Raw genomic sequence first — 23853 nt, 5'->3', positions numbered from 1 at the left:
AAAACACTACTTTAAGAAAAGCTAGGTCAAAGAAAAAGTCAGGTCAAAAATAGTTAAATGGCTTAGTTTGATAACACCATCTTGAATGGTATGCTTAAAACTGAGCTAAATACTAATTTGAGAGAAATGGGGTCAAGGTCAAAGGAAAATTAATGGTCAAAAAATGTTGACACAGTTGCATAGCTCTCATTAATATCTATCAGCATATGAAGTGTGATGAAAATATCATAGAGAGTTTCTTTGAACTGAGCTAAATGCAAAGTGTGACGGAAGGACAGAAGATGGACATGACAAACACTATATGTCCCCTGCAATATTCCTGATCGTGCATAGAAAATCACTTCTTTTTGCCAAAACAAAACCTTTTTCCTCTAAAGTATGCTTTATTAATAACTTTAAAAATAAATTATCAACCATAAGTAATTTAATAGAATAAATGATCATATGTGTTAAAGATATCATTACTGAAAAGATAATTTTAGAATATACAAGTTTTCCATAAGCTTTAAAAATTAAGAAAAACATTGTCTCAGAGCAAGGGAATTTCTCACCTTGCAGCTCTTTCTTGATTTTAAGACTAATACATGTTCTTTTCAATGATGTACATTGTCTGTTATTATATAAATATGTATGGGAAAATATTCAGGACATAAATATCAAAACCATAATATGCATACAACATAATCAAAGATTAATTTAAGGAATCACTGTCTAGTTAATAGAGTACGCCAGGGCATCAACGAAACTTGGAAACGTGGGATAATTTAAGCCTTATGGGTTAAGGCCATGTTTCCAACTATCGTTAATGTCCAGGCATACTCTACTAACTAAAAAGTAATTCCTTAGGCTTATATTTCCAAATCATTGTAAAATAAAATAGTACATTTAGATTATAAGAAAATGTAGGATAATGGATTTAAATTCATTTCAATAGTCCCTGCCAACTGACATCAAAATCAAAGACAGACGCACAACATTATACATGCATTAAGCCCTCCTAAGCTCCTGACCTATTGCTTGGTGAAATTTACATTCCGGTAGAATGATCAAATAATCAACTTGACTAACTTTCAAAGAGATATCACAGAGAAAACAAATAGAAATGGAAATATATAGTGATATATTGTAGTTTAATGAAAAAAACTCAACAATGTTATAGTTACAATGTTTATACATGTAATAAAATACACATTGGATCATGGGGACTGTCAACAGACTTACACGTACAATATGTTAAATAGATAATCTATCTCCATGACATTGGGAGATACATGTTTGTAACACATAAGAAGCAAACAAAGAAATAACAAGTGCACAACTAGTAAATTAAAAACATATATTAAATAAAAAAAATACAAGTAGTAATTAAACATTAATCCTCTTGAGAAAAATTAGGGGTTATTGGTTAAATATGGACAATATTAATGACGTTAATAAAGTAAATGCATGTCAGTAAAGCACTATACCATTGATATATTTCATTTACTAATAACTCAAGAGAGTGATCAACTTTCTGATGTTGGCATGTCTGCATTAGTCATATTGAACAGAACTTTTAAAATTGCTGTTCTCACGGAGGTCAATGCCATCTAAATACATAAACCTATGGTTGAGTTCCAGGTGATGTCCTGTATGCTGTTATTTTCCTCTGTGTTTTTTCGTTGATGTATTGGATGAGATTGATATTCCCTTTTCGTTCATTCCTTGATGGCACCAAGATTCCTGGTAGAAGAGCAAGGTCAACACTTAAATTACCGTAGTGTTAGTTGCAATTGAGAACAATAATAGACATATCTAAAAAAATTCTGAAATGAGCTTTTCTGATTACCTATTTTTGCAGTTAGTTCAATGTATTGTAAAACCGTATCTTTTAAAATCCAAGATTCTGACATGATTAGGGCAAGTCTATTGCCTAAATAAATATAACCTATGGTTTTGGTTAGCTAGGCTGAGAACATGAGTATAGCAATTATTTTCACACTGTGATATATTTAATTTAGTGATGATTATATATATATATGACATTTATACTGAATATTAAGTGATACCAAAAATTGCTAACATTCAGAAAGTAGTATTATTATCCTTCAGAATTATACAGTCAATCTGATTGGTTTAGAGCAGGTCACGTGCAGGGAGACAATTTTTCTTGTGATGTCTCCCTCACGATCGCAGGGTGACAACTGTTACTCCCTTCATATGACAAAAATCTGCGTAAGCGAGCATGCTTACAACTGTGTTGGCCCTTTGAATGAAACTACAGTGATTTAAATGATAACTCTTATTTATAAGTACAATCACATGGAGCCTAATAAATTTTATATATGCCTCGGTAAACATAAATTCTATGGCAATGTTTCCTTGTTTGTTGAAATATTTTGAAATATAGAATCAGAGCAGAGTAGAAGAAAACAAGAGGTTTGATTACTATTTTCTAATCTATGTAATTGAAATTATATATTCTTCAGGATATATATATTTATGACATTTAGGTCTAAATATTACCCTCGGGCGCAGTGATACCTCGGGTTGACAACATTCAGACCTGATAATTGGTGATGTCTCCCTTCTAAACAGTCCATAATTGTATAATATATCATCCTAAAAGATAAATTATCATGTTAGGCATAACTGTTACTTACACTTGTCAAAACTGTTCCCTTTTTAGTTTCCTTGAAGATTTTCCCTGCTGTGCAAGTTTTTCTTAGGAAAAGGCTTTGGATTTGGGCTCTTCATCACTAAAGAAGTTGTTCATGATAATGGTTTAGATTATTCCTAAAAAAGGAAATTTTCTATTTTTAAAAGGGTACAATCATAGTTGTGGTACATTATACACCTGCACATGCCATCATAGTCTGATCATGTTCAGTCACATCATTTTGATAATGAAGCTATTGTAATAGCATTAAATTAAAGCAAACTGTAAAAATAGAAAAACTTTGTCCAAGCTTCTGTGTTTAATTGTAATTCATGCATACGGGTATATAGAAAGCGTTTATAATTTATCAACACTGAAAGTATTCTGAATAACAATGTATTGAATATTTGCATTAATATAGGAAATAAGACATACTTTTCAAAGTATCCTCTATCCTCAGCTTCATGAATTCAACTTCTGAATCAGCAATCTATAAATATAAAAGAAACATAATTCTGAAGGATAATTTAACATATATTACATATGAGAGAGAGAGCTCATGTAAGCACATTTCATGCAGTGGTGAATGGAACAAGCACAGTGTCCAGGGACTACATTGCTAACCAGAGCACTTTAGCTAGGTAAAATCAAAAATAATTTCAGTATTGAATTGTGGCCCCACCCTACCTCCTGGGTCATGAATTGAACAAACTTGAATTTACTGAGGATGCTTATCTTTCCTTGTCTAGTGATTCTTAAGAAGATTTTTCCTATGTATTCTTATGTTAAACTTTGATTCCCCTTTGTGTCCCTACCGTACCCTTGAGAGTCACAATTTGAACAAACTTAATCAACACTATCTGAGAATTGTTCTACATGAGTTTCATCCAAGATATTTACACATTGTCACTATTTTGGTGGAGCAATACAGAATCAAGAAATTTAATTTATTGAGGAGAAAAATGAGTCTTATTTTTCACACAATGAGTTTAATTCGCAGTAATTTAAGTCCAAAGTTAACTAATGCGAATCAAACTAATGCGAATTAAAATTCTATGTTCATCAAACTATTAATGCATTTGCAAATGAATCATCTTATGCTAAAGCAATGTAAACTTTGACATTCTGTGTTTGTACACACTTATGTGTCATTTGCTAATCAAGTCACCTTAGTTTTCCTTAGTTCTTAACTCAAAAATAGCACACGTATTCAAAGCTGACAACCGACATGTGGCATTTGACCTAATTTTGTCATCATGCATGCCTCAAAATTTAATTCAAATTAGTTTTGTTTAACATTCCAACTGAGCTAATGCGAAGTAATTTAATGCGCAGTAAATTAATTCAAATCAAACAAATTTCCATTAAACACCCCATGTGAATGCGGTTCAGTTTAATTTGCAGTAACTTACATTTAATTTGAATTGAACCCTCTGCATGAACAGGGCCTAATAAATCATGAATGTTACCGTTTAAATTACTTTTCTCTAAAAATGAGTGATTATGGGTAAATTACACTCATGATACAAATGAAAATTTTCTTCAAAGAAACAATTGTACATGGAAAGCTTTGTTAACAGGTATTGACTGCTTTGATCCTGCTATCATTTCAAAGTAATATAGTCAAACCACATTATGTGGAATACACTGAGGCCAAGTGAAAAAAATAACTGAAACATAAAGAAAGAGAAGTGTAGACCTTTATTTACTTCAGTCTACATTCATGGTTTTTTGAGACTAGTGTTCGATGATACTGAAGTTAAAATGTAATTACTTCACTCTTTTACATGAGCCTTTACCGTTTTTTTTAGGTTTAGATATAAACTGTGTAGTTTATGCACACAATAGCATTGCACTTTTGAATTCATGTTCATCTAGGGTTTCAATCAGGTACTAATTATAACAAAGTGTCAGGGATGGAGAAATGGGTTCCTTAATACAAGAGAAATTTGTTATATCTCTTAAATAATAATATATTTTAAAGTCACAAAGAACAAGAATCACTTCCCTGTAAGTGTCAATTGAAAATCTGTTATTTGGGTACTGTATTATTCTTACCATCAACATATTATTTATTTCCTATATAGTTTTACAATAATTGCCTCATGATAACTGTAATATGTCGGAAGTAGTGACACATCAATGAGATACTCTTGAAGGCCATACACATAAACATGATCAATGATTGTCCTTCCCTCTGTTGTTGGGAAAGTAACAAGTTGTTTAAATCCATGTTCATTCAAGAATTTTTGAATTGGTCCAATGTCATCTAAAGCATTTTCGTTAAAGTCCCCCAATATTATACAATTTTCGCATTCTCGTTTGATGAAATTTGTAAGCTGCTCAAGTGACGATATGAAGAAGTCTTTTATCAAAGCGCTGGGTCTATATACTGTAAAAACTGAGATGTTTTCTTCAAAAACAAAAGCAACAACTTCAATATTTGCAACAGGAACATCAATTTGTCTTGCTTCTTCGTCACCATGGATATATGTGCCAACTCCCCCTCCATTCAAAATTTGAATCTTGGTATAAAGCTCATTAGATTTGTCATATGAATTCTTTCTCAATGTGTGCATGAACCTAAAGCCTTGCAGTGAGAATTGAACTGATGACTGTTCTTGCAACCAGGTCTCTGTCAAACAAATAACATTTGCTTTTTGAAATCGTGCATCTGATTTCATCTCTTTGAAATTTGCTGGCAAGCCTTGAATATTGTGCAATACAATTCTTTTGCAGTCAGGTTCAGCCAAGTTTGTGCTATTTTCAAGAAGTTTTGGCATGTCACAAACTGCATTTTTAACATCTGGGTCTGCATATATTTTTCTCCGAAGTAAATTTTGTACATCACTTTGGGATGTTTCAATATGCAATCCTTGTTTTGATGTTACCCGACTAAGAGCTACATATGCTTGTCCTGGTGAAAATACTTTGTCTAGATTCACAACAATTTCATTTGTTGTCATACCTTGTACTTTGTGTGCTGTGCACGCCCATGATAATTGCAAGGGAAACTGATGTCTCACAACACTTTTAACATGCTTTTCATTTATCTCTTCATCTACTCTTTCAATGAGCACCATGATACTGTCAGAGTTAATTTTCCTTCCACTTTTTTTCCCGACATCTTTGTTATCAAAAATGACTCCAACACAACTAACTTCTTTCTGTGCTCTGTTTGCATATTGGATCTCAGATACAAATCCCATTACCCCATTTACAAGGCCATCATCTACGTCTATATTTCGAGTCAGCATAACTCGTGCATGCAGTGCTAAAATTATTGACATTGGAAGTCCTTCTGCTTTTTTCTTTGCAATGGGATTCTCTCGCAGGTTTAACTTTCCTGAAGTTTTATCTTTTTGATAATCCTTTGCATTTATTTCAACAAGCTCCAGACTCTTTGTGGTTAGCATTGAAAGGTTGTAATTATTTACTTCTTCATTGGTTGCATACACATGCAGTGCATCATCTGATCCTTCACTGACACACTCTAATAACATTTCTGCCACATGTGGTTCTAAATTCTCTTTGCTTGTTCTCACTCGTAAACTGTTCAAAGCTTCTGCAAAACTGGCATCCTCACGTTGACGCATAATTTCATGTAATTCAACAACCTTAAATAGCTCCTTCCAGTAATCTACAGGATAAGTTGAACAGTCATTGTACAGTCGCTCAGTTTTTTTCTGTTTGACAGGAGGTAGCTGATAGAAATCCCCAACGGCAATAACTGACACACCACCAAATGGGAGCTTGCATTTCTTAATTTGTACAAGACGTTCGTGAACATAATACAGTAGACGCTTGTACACCATTGATATTTCATCTATGATTAATATTTGCAAATCTTCCAACTTCACTCTAATGGAACTAAGGCGTTGTTCTTGTAGAGGTTCGTAAGGAATTGGTAAGTACTTTGTTAGAGCAAATGCATGATGCAGTGTGGTGCCTCCTATATTAAATGCTGCAGTACCAGTCAATGCAGTTAAGAGAACTGAGATACTTTCAGGGTTGGTTAAAGTTCTTGCAAATAATCTGCTTGCTTCATACTGGACAGTATTAATCAAGTGACTTTTCCCTGTTCCAGCACCTCCTGTTATGAATATATGAAATGGTTTAGGCTTTTCTCCATGGCATTTCTTTAGGCACCATTCTCGTACAAAATAGAATATCTCACTCTGAGTTGCATTTAAAGTACGGAGCAATGGCAACATTTTTTGACGTGAATGAGCTGTATTCTGGATCTGGTACAAAAGATCTGCATTATGATCAATATCTTGCAAATCTGGAATATCTTCTGCTTCCCCTTGCTTTGGCAGCTCCTGAGATTTTTTTCTCATGCAGTTCTCTCTGCTCTCTTCAGTCTGAGGACAAAGTAAAGCCCAGGCGTCTTCAGGTTCTCCTATAATCTCATAAGTCTCTTGTGCTTGGTCAAGTACATCTTCATTCTTGCAGTAAATCTGTCGGTTCAAATCAACAATTTCCCTCACCATCTTCATTTTTTTCCCTGATGTCAAACGTACGCATCCAGTTTCATAAAAATTCTGAAACAATTCATATTTAGGTGGTTTGAGTTGTTCTTCTTTCCAGTAAGGAAGAAAAAGCTGAAGTAAAGATTGGTAAAATTTTTCTGCCATCTTTTCTTTGTTAAATCTAGGAAATCTGATAATAGCTGGTTTTGTCCTTGTTCTTTTTTGAATATAACCTTTCCCATTTTGCAATTCGAAGATTCCCTCTCGAAGGTTTGCAGGAACTTGGGATTTTGCCAGGACTCTGTAATCAGCACAAAAAGTTGCAAGGCACATTTCAGCAAATTCCTGCATTTTGGGACGGTTCTCATATCTTTCTACAATATTGGTCATCCAAATATCATCTTCATCATCATCTCCAGCCATTTCTTTGCTTTTGTTCATTTGATGCAAAGGTTTACTAAGTCTTGTTGGATTTTCTCCGACAGGAATAAATGTTACCTTTCTAGAGCATTCCTTCATTTTGAGATTACACACACGGTATACTGCCTCTTGTGCACTCACTTCTCTATGATGTAAGTATGCAGATCCAATTTTCTTCATTGTTTGCCGTGCACTAAGATTTCCTTCCTCTGCTTCAATTTTTGTTTGTTTTAATAGCATGCCCATTTCTCGTTCTGACTTTGAGATGTATGAAATAATGTACACAATGCAACTGAATGGGTCCAACACATACTGAATGTCTAAATTAGCATCCCAGGATTTTAACAGGCATGGGTTGTACTGATTAGTCCATACTTCAGAAGGTTCTCTTTGTAAAACAATGGTCTGTTTTGAAGTTATAGTGTTGAATGCATCTTCAAATAATTCTTGAGACAATCCTAGTTTGTAAAACAATTCACTTGAAGATAAGTTTTCAGTTGGATCTTGAATGTTTTCCCACACTCTTTGCAAGATTGCCTTTGCATCATTTTTTTTCAATATCAAGTTTCCATCACTTTCATTCTCTGTGTCCTCTTGAATATTTCTGGGCTTGGTTAAGAAAGTTTTTTCAGATGGTGGCCTTGGGAAATTAAATCGACAATCTGTGCCTTTCTTCCTGCAGGATTGTGAATGTTTTTTACTGTGTTGTTGTACATCTTGGACAATTTTACGCAGTTCTGCATCTTCGCTCTCAGAGGGTATTTCACATGTGACATATCTATCAATGAACTCACATACAGCATCTTCACCATCTTCGTCCAATTTAGGTGCTCCCTCTATCCAAAACAAACAATGCATGTGGGGTGAGCCTCTTTGCTGAAACTCTACTCTCTGGAAATAATCAACCACTTTTCCAATGGGTTCTGATGGTGACATAATCACATCATGTAGGAAAACATGAAATCTGTGTTCAAACATCCGTGCCACTGTTACAGGATTACTCCTTAAAACTTCACTTTTCTCTGTCCAGTCCAAGTCTTCTGCATGTCTGTCATCACACTGTTGGCGTAAGATTGCATCTATTGTTGTATTCCATCTGAATTCAGCAGCAGAAAAAGAACAGAACCAAGTTGGAATACCTATTTGACGTAGCATGGCAAAGAGATCCTTTTGTGCTGCTTGCCAGTATGCTGGTGTTCCTCGTATAGGCTGCATAAATCTCAAAGCTTCATCACTTCTAAATAATTTGGTTAACTTGTCAACATCTTGTAGCATTTCAAGGTTTATACTTTCCCCTGATGAAGTTTTAGCTGAAGATTTTCTGACAGATATTTGAGTTTTCTCTATAACTTGATTGAGTTCAGACATGTACTGACAGAAAAATAAATAATTTGTATCCTTGGCATATCTGTTGTCAGCATTCATCAACCTATTATGAAAATATCTACCGAGAGTGATTTTAATATCTCTGTTCTCATTCCATGAATTTTGTCCTGTTGGAAATAGGTATGGAAATGTTTTGGCTTCATTTCCTTCATCCTGTAACATTTTTACTGGATTTTTTCCTTCCCCTGGAGCTAGATTGAATACATCATCAAAATAATGATCTAACACTTCCTGAACCACATCTATAGGTTGTAAGCAGGTGTCTAATGCAATGGAAGCTGCAGGTGGATCCTGATCATCAGTATCTTCAGTTTCAAATATTTCAGAATTCTCTTTTTCTATTAAACAGTCATTTTCAGCAGATGCTTCCCAGTTCATATTTAATTGTATGTCCCTGTACCAGATGTTGTTTTCCATCAGGAAGTTCAAAGCTTTGATCACATTGTGCGGATTCACAAACTGATATTCTTGATATCCTTTAAATGAAAGCTTTCTTTTTAATTTCACTCTCAGAAGCATGGAAGCATCTGCTGTTCGTGGTAAGCTAGCTGCTTTGTTTAAATCTGATGGTACACAGACAACTGGACCATGCACATTCTTTTGTCTTCCTTGTGGTAAGTTCATGACCTTCATGAATGGTATGTGAATGGAAATTAATTGCTTTTCTAAATCATTTAAAGTTCTAAGTTCCATGGGCACTGGTGGTACTTTCATTTTATTCACAGCTGCTTCAGCAGGAATTTTTCCTGAGAGTAGTTTTTGATGGCAAGTTCTGCAAATCCATAGAGATGACCTTGTGCAGCCTTGATGACAATTCACAGTGCAGTTGTGTAAATAATCCTCTTGTACACACATTTTGACCAACTCCTTTGCACATTCTCTGCTCTCATATGATTTGCTGTCAAAACTACGCACCTGATTTTCAAATAATGTGCGCTGACAACAGCAACAGACATACTCTGGACTATTACATGAATTTTGTTTAAACTTATTGATTACTTCAATTTCATTTCCCAGCTTCAGAATAGCTTCCCTCCTTCTTTGCTTTACTTGATCTTTTCTTCTCTCTCTGAAATTTTTCTCACTTTTGTATTTTACCCTACAATTCTTCAGAAGAGCACTCTTAAACTGGGGATTTTTGTATCGTTTAACATTATTGTTTTTCACATTCTCTCTGTGCATCAAATTTGTTTTATATTTCTCAATACTACTCTCCATAACCTGCTTTTTATGCTCAAGGTTTGTTCTGTACTTGTGTATGCTAGCCTGTTTTACAGTTTCTCTATGTTCAGGGTTTGTTTTGTACTTGTGCACACTAGATTTTTTCACAGTCTCTTTATGTTCAGGGTTTGTTTTGTATTTCCTTTTACTTGCTTCTTTTACAGTCTCTTTATGTTCAGGATTTGTTCTGTATTTCCTTTTACTTGCTTCTTTCACAGTCTCTTTATGTTCAGGGTTTGTTCTGTATTTCCTTTTACTTGCTTCTTTCATCTTTTGTTGATAGGACGCACAAGTTTTATACCTTTGAATGCCTTCAATTTTTTTCCTTAATTGGTATTTTGGATTGTTAGAATACATCTTTTTGTTGACTTTCTTACACCTCATATTCACAATTTCTTTAAAGTGCAGAGAGTCTTTATATTTTTCATAGTTTTGCTTTGCTTGATGAATAATCTTCTTCCTGAAGATTGGGTTATCCTTATATCTCCTCCTGTTTCTTCCTAAAACCCAGTTTCTTTCTTCAGAACATGTTTTGTATTTCAAATTCTTTTTCTCAAGATATTCTTTGTATTTGTTCTGCTTCACTTCCCTTTTTCTTACATATGGCAGTGGACTTGCAGAGTTGTATAAACAAGGAGAATCTGTAGAGGGTGTTTTCTCCTGCTGTGATATAACCACATTATAATGATTTTCATTAATGTGGTGCAAATAAAATGAGCCTCTGTTAACATGGCATCCTGATTCTACTTGTTCTCCCGAGTATCGTAACCATCTTCCTTGGGTAAATGTGTAAATGTCAATTTGCAGCATGTGAGCAGTGGCTATCAGTTCTAATTCAGATGCCCATCTTCCATTTTCAGACATTTTTGACATTTCAAGATAGGTACTTATTGCATGTCTACTATCTCTTTGAAAGCCCTTAAAGTGAAATTCATTCTTCCTTAAATGTCTGCATACTGCTTGTCGAATTACTTTGTGAAAATTTTCGGTATTTGAAATACAGTAAGAAATAGCTCTGAAAAAGCAATTCCCATCCTGTGCAATATCCTTCACAAGAACAGACTGTTCAGCTATGAAATCGGTATAATAATAAGCTTCATCCACTGAAAAATCAATACCAAGTTTATGACAAATATCCTTTTTAATCTCCATATTAACTGTTGCAGAGAGAGGAGGAAATTCATTCCCTATGTTCTCATTTTCAGTATACAGGTAACATAAATCATCTGCATTGCTACCATCTTTCCCACCACACTGTAGCAATTTCTTTTCTACATCTAGAGCAGATATATCAACTTCGCATTTCTTAGTTGGGAATGGTGCTTCTTTTGTTATAGAATCACATGTGTTTGCAATGATCTGTTTAAATGTACAATGCACACCTGTTATTTCACAGTCAACAACAGCTGAGTAACCCATGGACAATGCTAATGACCGAATGTGTTCATAAAATTCTTCGACTGTCTGATATAGCACCCTTGTGCTTTTTCCAGTTACACTCAAAAGTCCTTGTGAAGATCTTGAGTGTGGATCAAACGTGAAGAATCCATTGTCAGTTTTCCCAACTACAAATGCATTTCCACCAAAACATACAATACACCCATTGGTATCTCCAAGTGATAGCTGTAATGCATCTCTAAGTGAATAAGCACAGAAATCATCATAGCATACTTCTGCACTTGATAAATTTATTACACTTGCAATTGATTCATTTGCTTTGAATTCAAACATTCTACCAAAGCACTCGAAATACTGAGGGAGCTCACTAACTAGCAGATACCTACTTTTGATTGTAGAACTGCGTTGCAAGTAAGTGTATAACTCATCTCCTGTTGCTAATATCTTGTTCATGTCTCCTCTTTGCCAGTACTTTGCATTTTTAATGTTGTGATATGCAAGACCAGATAAACAATTTGCTACACACTGTGTGCCTGCATTTTCACCAAAAATAATTTCTCCCTGGTGAAATGAACCTTGAACTACACTCATACTGTTTGAAATTTGCTCATTTTCATATCTTATATTTTCGTCTTCCTCATTATTTCCGTTTTGGTCAGTATGCATTTTTTTTTGATTTACATGATTCTCAAACATTTGTTCAGAATTTACATATTCATTTTTGTTACAATGATTCTCATTTTGTTTTCTCTGGTTTTCATGTTTCAGTTTTTCTGGAGTTTGATATCCATGATCTATATGTTCTTTGGTCTCATTTTCATTCTCTATTTTCATATTTTCATGTATCTCACTCATTTGTTTCTGAATGTCATATCTCTTATTTTCAAATTTCTCAAGTATCTCAATTCCATGTCTTTGCTTATTTTGATCTTGGTAATCATATTCATTCTCTAGTTTCTCTTGATATTCGTTTAAAATTCCTTTAGTATTCGTTTGAAACTCAGTTTTTAAATCAGTCAAGAAGCCCTCATCTTTTTTTAGTGTCCTGCTGGTCTCCTCCGCCCTGGAGGTATCCAGCTGCGCCTGACCTGCTGGGCTAGGCTTAAAGCCATCATCATGCCCAGGTACCCTCGGTGGAGTACAAACCCATGCTGGGGAGTCAGGGGACGGTGCCTTGTCCTCGTTGCGGACAAACAGACGACTTCCCCGAGGAGATGGCAACCTCGGGGCAGTTGAGTGCATTTTCACACTAGGTGAGGCCTGCACCCTGGCCAAGGGTTTTTCCTGAAGAGGAGGTAACCCTATAAAACCTTGCCCAAAAGGAGTATTGGGCGAAGCTGACTCATCTCCATCTACCGCCAAGTGACTGACAGAAACATCTGACTGCTCATTTAAAGGCACATCAGGTAAAGACTGGGTTGCATTTTTTCTCTTTTCCCTTTTTCTCAATTTGTCCTTCAGACGTTTTTCTCGGCCATCAAGATTCTTTCTTTTTGGCATCTGTAAAACACAAAACAAGAGACCCATAATGGTTTAATCAAAAAGCAAAGGTTTGACCTTGACCTTATAAATAGAGCAAGGTTAAAAAAGTCTGAAAACTCAAGAGAGCCTCAACTGACAAAGTTTGATGATTCTTAGCTAATAAGTGCCTGAGATACTTAAATATAACCATAGAAAATGTCATAAGTAGGTCAATGTGACCTACTTTTTGGCCAACAAACTTCACTTATGAACCTAAATGCATCAACTGACAAAGTTTAATGATTACTAGATTAATTTTTTCTCTCAGTGTCTATCACAAAGATTCTGTAATTATAGCCACAAAAATGTCAAAAGTAGGTCATTCTTCCGATGACATACTTTTTAAGCTCCATCTTACTCATCTACAAAAACCCATAACTCATCAATCGCATACGTATATTTTGACATGGACATGGCACTTGTTTACCGATGATATCAACTAGAAGCTTGAATAATCTACTATCGCTTTTAAAAGAACCTTCGTATGACAGGATGTGTCTTAGCTATGTGCTACATGTAGAACCATTATGACCGATAATCCCCTGAGTTTAATTTAAAACTTAAATACCCGGTTTTTACAGCTTAAGAGAAATTATATATATTTTAAAGCGATTTCAAAAAATTTTATGGAATTTTTTAAAACGATGCTAAAATACTCCGTTAATACCTATTATCAATTTATATATATTTTTAATCATAAAGCTTTACCGGTATGCCTTAATAAATCCCATTTCTCAAATTGGAGAACCTTAGGCAGAGCAGTTTCATCAAAAACACTTGACCTACATTGGACAAATATTTCTCATGTAATGAAATTACATTGTGATAATTTGTCGAATTACGGATGTACACTATCTGTTGAAACTATAGAACTAGCAAAAATCCTAAAAATTAGAATTTCTTCAGATTTCAAAAAAAAGTATCATATATATTTACTTATTAAATGTGTTCTTGCGCAAAGAATTGGGTAGTCTTGAATAATGTTACAATTTGTTTGATATCTACATGAATTTCCTTGTTCTTACTTTTCATAGCTTGCGCTCATATAAATAGAGTATAAAAATTTTGGTGGCATTTTTAATTGATCTATGGTTGGGTTTGATTACAAATTTTCTATCAACTATTCAAGTTACTGTTTAAAAGGAAAAATACAATTTGGATAAACAAAATGGCTAATTATTCCATGGAAGGGGAGACTTAAAATATATGAATGTTTAACATGTTCAAAAAAGTCAGAGTTATTAATTAAATCCTGGCAAGAGCAAAAAGATCAGGACAACAAGTCTTAGTTGGTAAATAAAGAGGCCCAAGGGCTCTTGAATAACTTTGATGATAAAGTGTACTATCACTTTATTTGAAGCCTAAAAGTTACATATTACAAGACGCCCATGGGCCATGTTCACCTTCATCATATGAAAGATTTCCCCTCTTGATAAACATTCTGATGAAGACTTTGAAAAATATTGACAAATTTAGGGTGGAAAATTGATTTTTCTAAAATATAATATGAATTTATTTGCCCATTTTTTCTTAAATGTGGACTAATCTTTTATGTCAATGGAATAAAAAATTTGAATTTATTATTGAGAAATACTGTTTAATACTGTTCAGTTGATAAAGCTGACAACCGGCAATGTTTAATTGAGTTTTTTTGAGATTTTTCATATTCTCTTTATGAAAAGTACCCCTAAAACTGACCGAAAATGTGTAGTCGCAGTATGTTTTTACCATTCCAAGTTTCACAGGCTGTACTAGATTTAATAACAAGGAAACATGTGATGTGCTTAAGCTTTTAACTGATTGATGAGCGAGTGCTTTTTTATCATTTTGAAAAGATTAAAAATCTTGTGACAAAGACTTTTCCGATATAGGTTCTACCTTAAACATAGCCATAAAATGTTGCAAAAGTAGGTCACCATGACCTACTTTTTGGTAATCACTCTCCAAAAACCAAAGATGCATTGACTCACAAAGTGTGATGATTCTAAGCCAATATATAAGATATTAAATATAGCCATAAAATGTCAAAAGTAGGTCAACATGACCGATATTTTGGTCGACATTTTTCAAAGACCCAAGATGCATCTACTGACCAAGTTTGATGATTGTAGGTCTGAAGGTAACCAAAATATGCATTTTAAACAATTTGAAAACAAATGCGTGCAAAATTCAAAAAGTAGGTCACAGTGACCTACTTTTTCATAAATATGTTTTAAGGTTTTAAGATGCATCAACTTACAAGATTTGATGATTCTAAACCTCCCAGTGTCTGAAATAATGGGATTAAATTTTTTTGAAAGGTTTAGTCATAAAGTTTAAAAAGTAGGTCACAGTGACCTACTTTAAAGTTGATGTTGATCAAGGACCCAAGATGCATCAACTGACAAAGTTTGATGATCATTAAAGTGTTTAAAATATGCCTTCAAATCAATTTGAAAACAAATGCTCGCAAAAATTAAAAAGTAGGTTACTGTGACCTACTTTTGAGTTAACATGATGTGAAGTCCTAAGATGGACCAACTTACACAATTTGTTGATCCTAGTCCTTATAGTAAGCAAAATATACACGTTTTTATTAATTGTGAATTTAGGTCAACTTTGAAGTGACCTGGTGAGACCACGCCCTTTGCCCCAGGGTAATTCCCCATGTAAATTTTAATCTTCGACATATCTTGATCCTTGTCAGTAAATTTGGTGAAAATCTGGTGGTTCTGGAGAAGAAGACTTTTTAGCAACCAGTACTTTTGGTTTTGTTTTCCTGATTATCTCCCCTTTTTTAAGGGTCCCAACCCTTTTTTTTATTATAAATGGTAGCCCTTGGGCCAAGGATACGCCGTGACAAATTTGGCACTGATTGGCCAAGAGGTTCTTGAGTTATTGCCCATATTCTAAAAAGTTTACGCACACTGCACAAATAGCCATAGCATTAGCTCTTTGAGCCTTTGGCTCAGAAGAGCTATTTAAAGAGGCCCAAGGGCCTTGAATCACTCTTCTGATAAAGTGAACTATCACTTCTACTTGAAGCCTAAAAGTATCCTGTACATATAAATAAAACCTTGAAATTGCAAAAAAAGGTCATCATGACCTATATCTTGATTAAAATACTAAGAACCCAGGACAATCAACTGACAGAGTGTGATGATTTTAAGCTCCTTATTATGTAAATGCAGTATTTATCACTTGGAGTGTTGGTGACCATGTAGCTATTAATCATGCCATAATTTTCCCTCTAATCAATGTATTATGATGTCAAAAAATGATTCGTTTTCGTCATATCCTGTGAATTCCTTTGAAAATGGCCTACAGTCGATGTATTTTTTCAATATTTCATATAGAGCACAACCTCTGATCCAAGATATGCAAATTCATAATGAAAGATCTCTTTCTGAAGATCAAAGAACATGTTTTAATTTTTGGATCTTGGACTGTGCTCATATTTTATTTCTTTGCTGAAGGTAGTCAAATATGCATGTTTTCTGCAAATTTCAAGAACATTGCAGTTTCTCAAAGCCTGTTTTCCAATATCTGGATTCTCAAAAAAGAAATTTTATTATAGGAAATGAAAGCACCAAATGTCTACAGCAAAACTTGTTTAGTACAAACACAGATACTGTGAATTCATGGATATAACAAAGTTATTTTCTATCCCAGCTATATAAATTTAACGAATTTCTTAAACGGATATAATAACGAATTAATCAATTTCAAATAGAGCTAAGTAATTTCAGAGGTCCCAGTGACTTCGTTATAACCGAGTTTTACTGTACTTTATTTTCATATATGAAATGTGAAAAAGGCTGATAGTTAATTAATCCACATAAGTACAGGGCCTAAAGTGAACTTTATGCATAAAGTGAACCTAACTCTTTTGCTAAAATAAAAAGTCTCATAAAAACATGTATCAAATTTAATGATTGGTTAGTTACTGTATTCAAATATCAACATTTATGAAATAAACAACAAAGGAATTTTAAATTATAATAATCAAAGCAATTTTGTTAATGTTAATTATATACATGTGACCTATATTTAGGTTGTCGGAAGCACAAACAAGTGTATAGGTCATAGATAACTTCTTCGCTTCCATATTGAATGCAATGTTGCAGTTGATAAAACAGGAGTTCGTCAGGAAACCAATTTATGTGTATGTTAAAACAGCAGAAGAAGATAAGTTGCTTTAAACAAAGTCAGATGATGTCTCTGATGAGTGTATTTAGTGGTGCCAATTTCTCGACCTGATTCAGATGAGCTGTTTACAGAAGTGGATTGAGTTCTTGGCCTTGCTGGAGGCCTAGCTAGGCCTCTTTGATAGTAGACAGCATTGACTTGCTTTTGATCCGATTCATTATTTATTTTGTTTGTACAACCATAAATCATCTCTTATTTAAGGAATCACTTTCTAGATAGTATAGTATGCCTGGGCATCAACGATAGTGGGAAACATGGGATAATTTATGCAAAACAGGCTCTGCTTTTTTGATTGTAAAAATGTAGACATAAATTTAAATTAAGCGAGGACTTCCATGTCAATTTCAATAGTCCTCGCCTACTGACGTCAAACACAAAGGCAGCCGCACGAGATTCACATGCATATTTGGCCTCCTTAGTGTCAGACATAGAGACAGATGTGCACAAGATTTGCATGCATATTAGGCCTCTCAATAAACTGAGGTCCTACGTGTCGCAGTAGGTGCTGGCACGAAAAAGATCCCTCCCTGCTCAATGGCCCTGAGTGCCGAGTATAGGACAAAATTTGCACTCCACTGGCAAGTGATGTCATCTCCATACTCGTGAAAAATTCTCGAGAGGGACGTTAAACAACATACAATCAATCAATCCTTAGTTACTGACTTATATACCTGCCTAATTTACGTTTCGGTAAAATTATCAAGATATCAACTCTGCTAACTTTCAAAGAGTTATCACAGAGAAAAAAAATAGAAATGGAATTCCGAAATATTTTTCATTTAAACAATAGAACATTAGTTTTTTGTTGAGGCATGCCATATGGTTGGATTATAATTTTGATATGAATCTGATTTCAATTTCATACATTTCTGTGCATCTGTCTGTAATTGAACTTATGTATATTAACATGATAGTGTTTATTCACATCAGAGCGGGGGTATTCCTAGTGAGCATTGAGCATTTGGCTCACAGATTTCTTCATTGGTATGCATACTCCACTAATCAAGCTCTTTCACACGACACCAAGGTCATTGACTTTTCGACCTTGACTGTGACCTACATGCTAAAAATAGTATTTCCAAACTTTTGCCAAATGTTACTTTTGAACCATTCAAGATAAAGTCTTCATATTCAGTATGCCTAATCCACTACTTAAGTTCTTTCAAATGACATCAAGGTCATGCCCTTGTGACCTTGACTGTGACCTATATGCTAAAAATAGCTTTGGTGCAGCCGGGCGCATAGTGTTTCACAAGCTTATCTTGTTAAACAATCTTCTTCTCAAGAACCACTGGGCCAGGAAAGATGAAACACAATTGGAATCATCCTCAGGTATTGTAGATTTAAGTTTAAAGTTTTACATAGGAATATATAGGGAAATCTTTAAAAATCTTCTTCTCAAGAACCTTTGCGACACGAAAGATGAAACTCATGTTGAATCATCCTCAGGTAATGTACATTCAAGTTTGTTCAAATCATGACCCCTGGGGGTAGGGTGGGGCCACAATTGCCAATCAAAGTTTTACATAAGAATATATAGGGAAATCTTTCTAAAAAATTCTTCTCAAGTACTACAATGTTATGTATGAAACAGACAGATGCAGAGACAAACAGGAAGTTGACATCAGATTTCAACAAAATTGTATCCCACCGTATGGCATACCTCAGAGAAGACTGTGTTAAAGTTTCAAGCATCTGCCATCAGTAGTTGCTGAGAAAACTGCGACGTATATTTGTAATGTATGAAACGGACAGACGCACAGACAAACAGGAAGTTGACATCGGATTTAAACAAAAATGTGTCCCATCATATGGCATACCTCAGGGAAGATTGTGTTAAAATTTCAAGCATCTGCGATTAGTGTTGCTGAGAAAACTGCAACGAAAATTTGTTATGTATGAAATGGACAGACGCACAGACAAACAGGAAGTTGACATTAGATTAAAAAAAAATGTATCCCATCGTATGGTATACCTCAGAGAAGATTGTGTTAAAATTTCAAGCATCTGCCATCAGTAGTTGCTGAGAAAACTGCATCGAAAATTTGTTATGTATGAAACGGACAGACGCACAGACAAACAGGAAGTTGACGTCGGATTTAAACAAAAATGTATCCCACCATATGGCATACCTCAGAGAAGATTGTGTTAAAATTTCAAGCATCTGCGATCAGTAGTTGCTCAGAAAACTGCGACAAAAATTTGTTATGTATGAAACGGACAGACGAACAAACATACAGGAAGTTGACATCTGATTTGAACAAAATTGTATCCCACCTTATGGCATACCTCAGAGAAGATTGTGTTAAAATTTCAAGCATCTGCGATCAGTAGTTGCTGAGAAAACTGTGACAAAAATTTGTTTAGGACAGACACACGGACAGCTAGACAGACGGTCAAACAGAGACACAATGGTAAAACAGTATACCCCCCTCTCCTTCGGAGCGTGGGTTTTATAAAAAGTCTGTATCTCTCACTGTTCAAAAGTATTGGCGAAGGTTAAAGTTGACAAAAGACAAACAGCTAGACAGATGGACAGACATGAAGCCTATAACAATACGTCCCGTCTTAAGAAGGGCGTAAAAAAATCCATGTGACTACGGGTTCATCTAGCTGTGAGGCATGTCCAATACATATTCTCTAGAAATCCAAAAGAAGTTATATATATGCCTTGTCGGCGACTGTAAAAGTTACCTGAGATTCCTACACAAAGGAAAGCCCGAAATCTCTGCATAGAAACTGTTGCGGCTGCAGAGCTTCACTCATTGTTCATTCGCCATAGAATAGAATCCGACATTTAACACTAAATATCTTAGAATAAACAGACGTTTTTCAAGATTAGCTACATATTTGTTTCTAGAAATATGTTTATCTACAAAAATAATATATTTTCGTGTTTTGAAACTGAGAAAATCAATGACCTAGCATCGTTTTAGATAAGCTCCACTATTGTTATAAACCACTGATTGATAAGAACAGGGATTTTCCACTGCCCCGTGTAGGGCCGAATTTCGGCCCCATTCCCAATTGCAAAAACCTACCTTTTTTCCCAAAATTTTACCTTATTTTTCCCCTAAAATTATTTGCGTTTAAAATTCGGTCGGGATCGGATTCCTTACAAATATACGGGATCGGAATTCAAAAAAAGCGGAAATCAAATGGCTATGCAGAAACGTGACATGTGAGAAATGAGCCACAATTTGAAATATTACAAAAAGACCTTGACAAAATGTAAAGGCAATAGGAGACTAACGGAGTTGTTTAAAAATAAGTTACAAAGTAAAGAATATCGTCAGGTGTTTCAAGCAATATGACAGTCTAGTATATCCATGAAAATAAAAATGGCGTCATTCCAAATTTCCTTGAAAACGAAATGAAATCTTACTTAGTTAAATTTGCTGTGCACAACCCGATTGAAATAGGCTTACTAATTCTTCATTAGATCATTTAATGAGAATTTGCAGTTCTTGCACAAATGATGATGAATTAATATGATTAAACCAGGAAATCTTGAACCGAGCAATCACACTTTTTATAACACAAAAGAATAGAATGGTTAGATTTTAAGATTTTGTTTTGACAATAAACTTCATTCTGACTCACTAACTGTTAAATATTTATTGAAATATAGTCTTACATTAGATATCAGAATTTCCCAATTTTTGATAAAACATCGTAAAATTCCCAATTGCAAGGGCCCGGGCCCCATTCCCAAACTGGTGTGGAAAATCCCTGAAGAACAAAAATTGAAAATGAAACAGTTTCAATATCCTGAAGAATTGAAAAAAGAATTATACATGTATTAAGGTTCATAAACCCTCTGCTCGCTCATATAAAATGTTGCTTGAACCTTTAGTTAATGATTTTCCAAAAGAAATGTATTTTATAAGTATAATACTGACAAGTATTTTTTTGTACAAGTACAATTTTGCGGGGCAAAATTGGACAAAAAAGACACTTCAACTTGGCAAATCTATAAAGGAATAATAGACATTTATGTCATAAAGAGTTATCTCTTTTATCACAGTATCAATGTACCTTAAAAAATGACTAAAAAAATTTTTGGGTCGGGTGCATTTTAAGTGCCTCCATATCAATATGACTTATCATGACTTTTCTGTTCTTAAGAAAAAGATATATTTTCCTATATATTCCTATGTAAAACTTTGATCCACCCTACACCTCGGAATCATGAATTGAATGACACTTAAATCAACGCCTGTGTGAAGAGAAAATTCGGTCTACTGCACATTCATTCAATAGAATTTTTTGACGCAGTAATTTGGACCCACAATGCACCACTTGTTTTAGCTACGTTCTCACGAGAATAACGACAAATATTCAACAAAAGGTTTACTTGCCTTGATTTATTTGATACACATTGAAGATAAATAGTAAACGAAACTTTCGTCATTAACTTTCAGCACTGTTCAAGTTTTTTTCTTGGTTTTGTAACTTACATACGACATCTAAGACGCACCAAATGTCACGTGCGGTTTGACGATCTAAATTAAGGAGGTTCATTACACCACTTTTTGATGACGTACTACACAAAAAAATAAACCTCCATTGTGTCGACCGGTTTCTCTCTGGGGACGAATTGACTATAGATACCTCTATAATATGACCCTGACCTTTAAAATGCTTTAAAAATAGATGAAACATGCGGTGTTATAAACAGCGAAAACAAAGTAACAGATTCATTATGCATAAACCAAGAAGAATTGCTATTAAGCAGAAACAAAAGAAAACAACAGTCAAATCTTCGCCAAACAAGTAATGTCAATTTCATAGCGATGCATGCAGTGAGCTCTAGAAATCAATGACATATTTGTATGGGGAAAATTCGAGTTAAAATCTACAACCTTGTTGAAATTAAAAAGTTATTTACTTCCACTATTTACTGTGTTGGTGTTGATACATATAAAATTGCTTAATTGATTTAAATGTATACTCTGCCAATTTAAAGTTTTTTTCTGATTTTAGACGTAATGTCAAACGTTCCGTAGTGTTTTGAGTCTTGGGTAATTAGGAAAGATAACTCTTTAAGTGGACTTTTTATACCAAATATTTTTCAAATTGGATTTTTCATTTTGTTTAAACATTCTTCATTCAATTTGACACATGTTATTCATTGAAATACATTCCTTGTCTCTTTTATCACATTTTCTTAATGTTTTATGCATAGATTAAAAAGATAATGACATAAATTGTTTTTTAGGAGAAAATTATTTTTCTAATAAAATTATTATTAGGTATTATGAGGTATTTTCACTCTATGTACTATGTACTTATACTAACTTACTTGACATCTACATTATAAAACAATGTAAAAGGTGCTGTATTGAAATCTAAAATAAACGGTGGATGTAATGAGCCACCTTAAAACAATAGAAGAATTTGCACTCGCTCTAACGGTTGCACCGTCAACATATTACACTCATATTTTTTTTTCAAATAAAAAAAGGGGGGTATTCATCCACACTTCTGGTGCCTGTGGTAACACAACGAGATAAAACTCAAAATCACAATCATGGCAGAGGAAAATCTGAATAGACTAGAATTGAAGACAATAAAACTTAGTTTCAAACGAAAATTATAGATTCAAATAGCACACAGTTTTCATGCAGACTTTGCAAACACATACAGACATAAGTGATATTTCTGCATCCGAGATCAAGCCGAAAGAATTTTTTTTCCAGTTGGCATAAAAACAACACACACATACTCTAACTTAGTTACTACATTACTTACACTGAGAAATCACTGTGGAGACACGAAGAACCTTTGCTTTTCTTTCTTTAGACTAGTGGATCTATGGCAGTTCAGAGTTCTGCGTTGAATATTCGTAGTCGTCCAGCCGACGCTCACAGGAAATAGATAATCCGTGCAATATTAAATGCCAACTCGTACACAAAATATTTCGGATACAATAGTCCGTTACTCAATACATATAAACATTGGCATCTATGGACTGAATAATGGTTAGATGTAATGTTAAATAATATCATTCAGGAAAGTTATAACATGATGACCGAGGAAGATGTAAAAAAAAAAAAAGAAGGTCTAACGTTATTTGTATTTTTTTTCTAAAAATTAAGTCTTCTTGATTATTACAAAAGATTGCTGTTTGTTAAATATTACATAATCTAGTATTTCATGTATGATAAGCAGTTGTTAGATATCACTAATTCTTAGTGAAAAACATCAATACCTTATGTGCAGGTGTGCGCTATAACACGAAAGAAAAAATGTAATCTTAATCCAGGAAGATATCGATATACTAATGGCTCATATAGAAAGAAAAGGTGTGATATGTGAAGTTCATTTAATTTTGAGTAAAAAAAGTATTAAATTTCCCCACAGCAATGCATTATTTAAATTCACTTGATCAGTGTTTAAAAGAGGAAAAACAGAGGCGTAGCAACAGGGGGCCAGGGGGGGGGGGTGTAGTATGCATTATTGGTGATAGTAGTCACTGACAAAAAGTTTACCTATCCCGATATAGGATTTTGGGGCAACTTTTTTCCTTTCTTTCTTTCTTTTCTTTCCCCACTTTCAAAAACGATGCTACGCGCCTGAAAAATAAATAAATATATAATAAATTTC

The 23853-nt window shown here is 34.2% G+C and overlaps 1 long non-coding RNA gene across 1 annotated transcript; it reads right to left on the bottom strand.

Moving 5' to 3' along the window:
* Window positions 1-1153: 1153 nt before the first annotated feature.
* Window positions 1154-23123, bottom strand: LOC134267276 (uncharacterized). The gene is made up of 4 exons (XR_009992127.1): window positions 22999-23123; window positions 3074-3128; window positions 2643-2775; window positions 1154-1722 (listed from the first exon to the last, which is right to left on the bottom strand). It is a non-coding gene; the product is annotated as an uncharacterized LOC134267276 (long non-coding RNA).
* Window positions 23124-23853: the final 730 nt, after the last annotated feature.

The sequence above is a fragment of the Saccostrea cucullata genome, unplaced genomic scaffold (assembly GCF_032062105.1).
Source record: "Saccostrea cucullata isolate Sc308-1 unplaced genomic scaffold, CSIRO_AGI_Scuc_v1 ctg8877, whole genome shotgun sequence".
Classification (NCBI taxonomy): Eukaryota; Metazoa; Mollusca; class Bivalvia; order Ostreida; family Ostreidae; genus Saccostrea; species Saccostrea cuccullata.
This window is presented reverse-complemented; position numbering and strand designations above follow the sequence as displayed.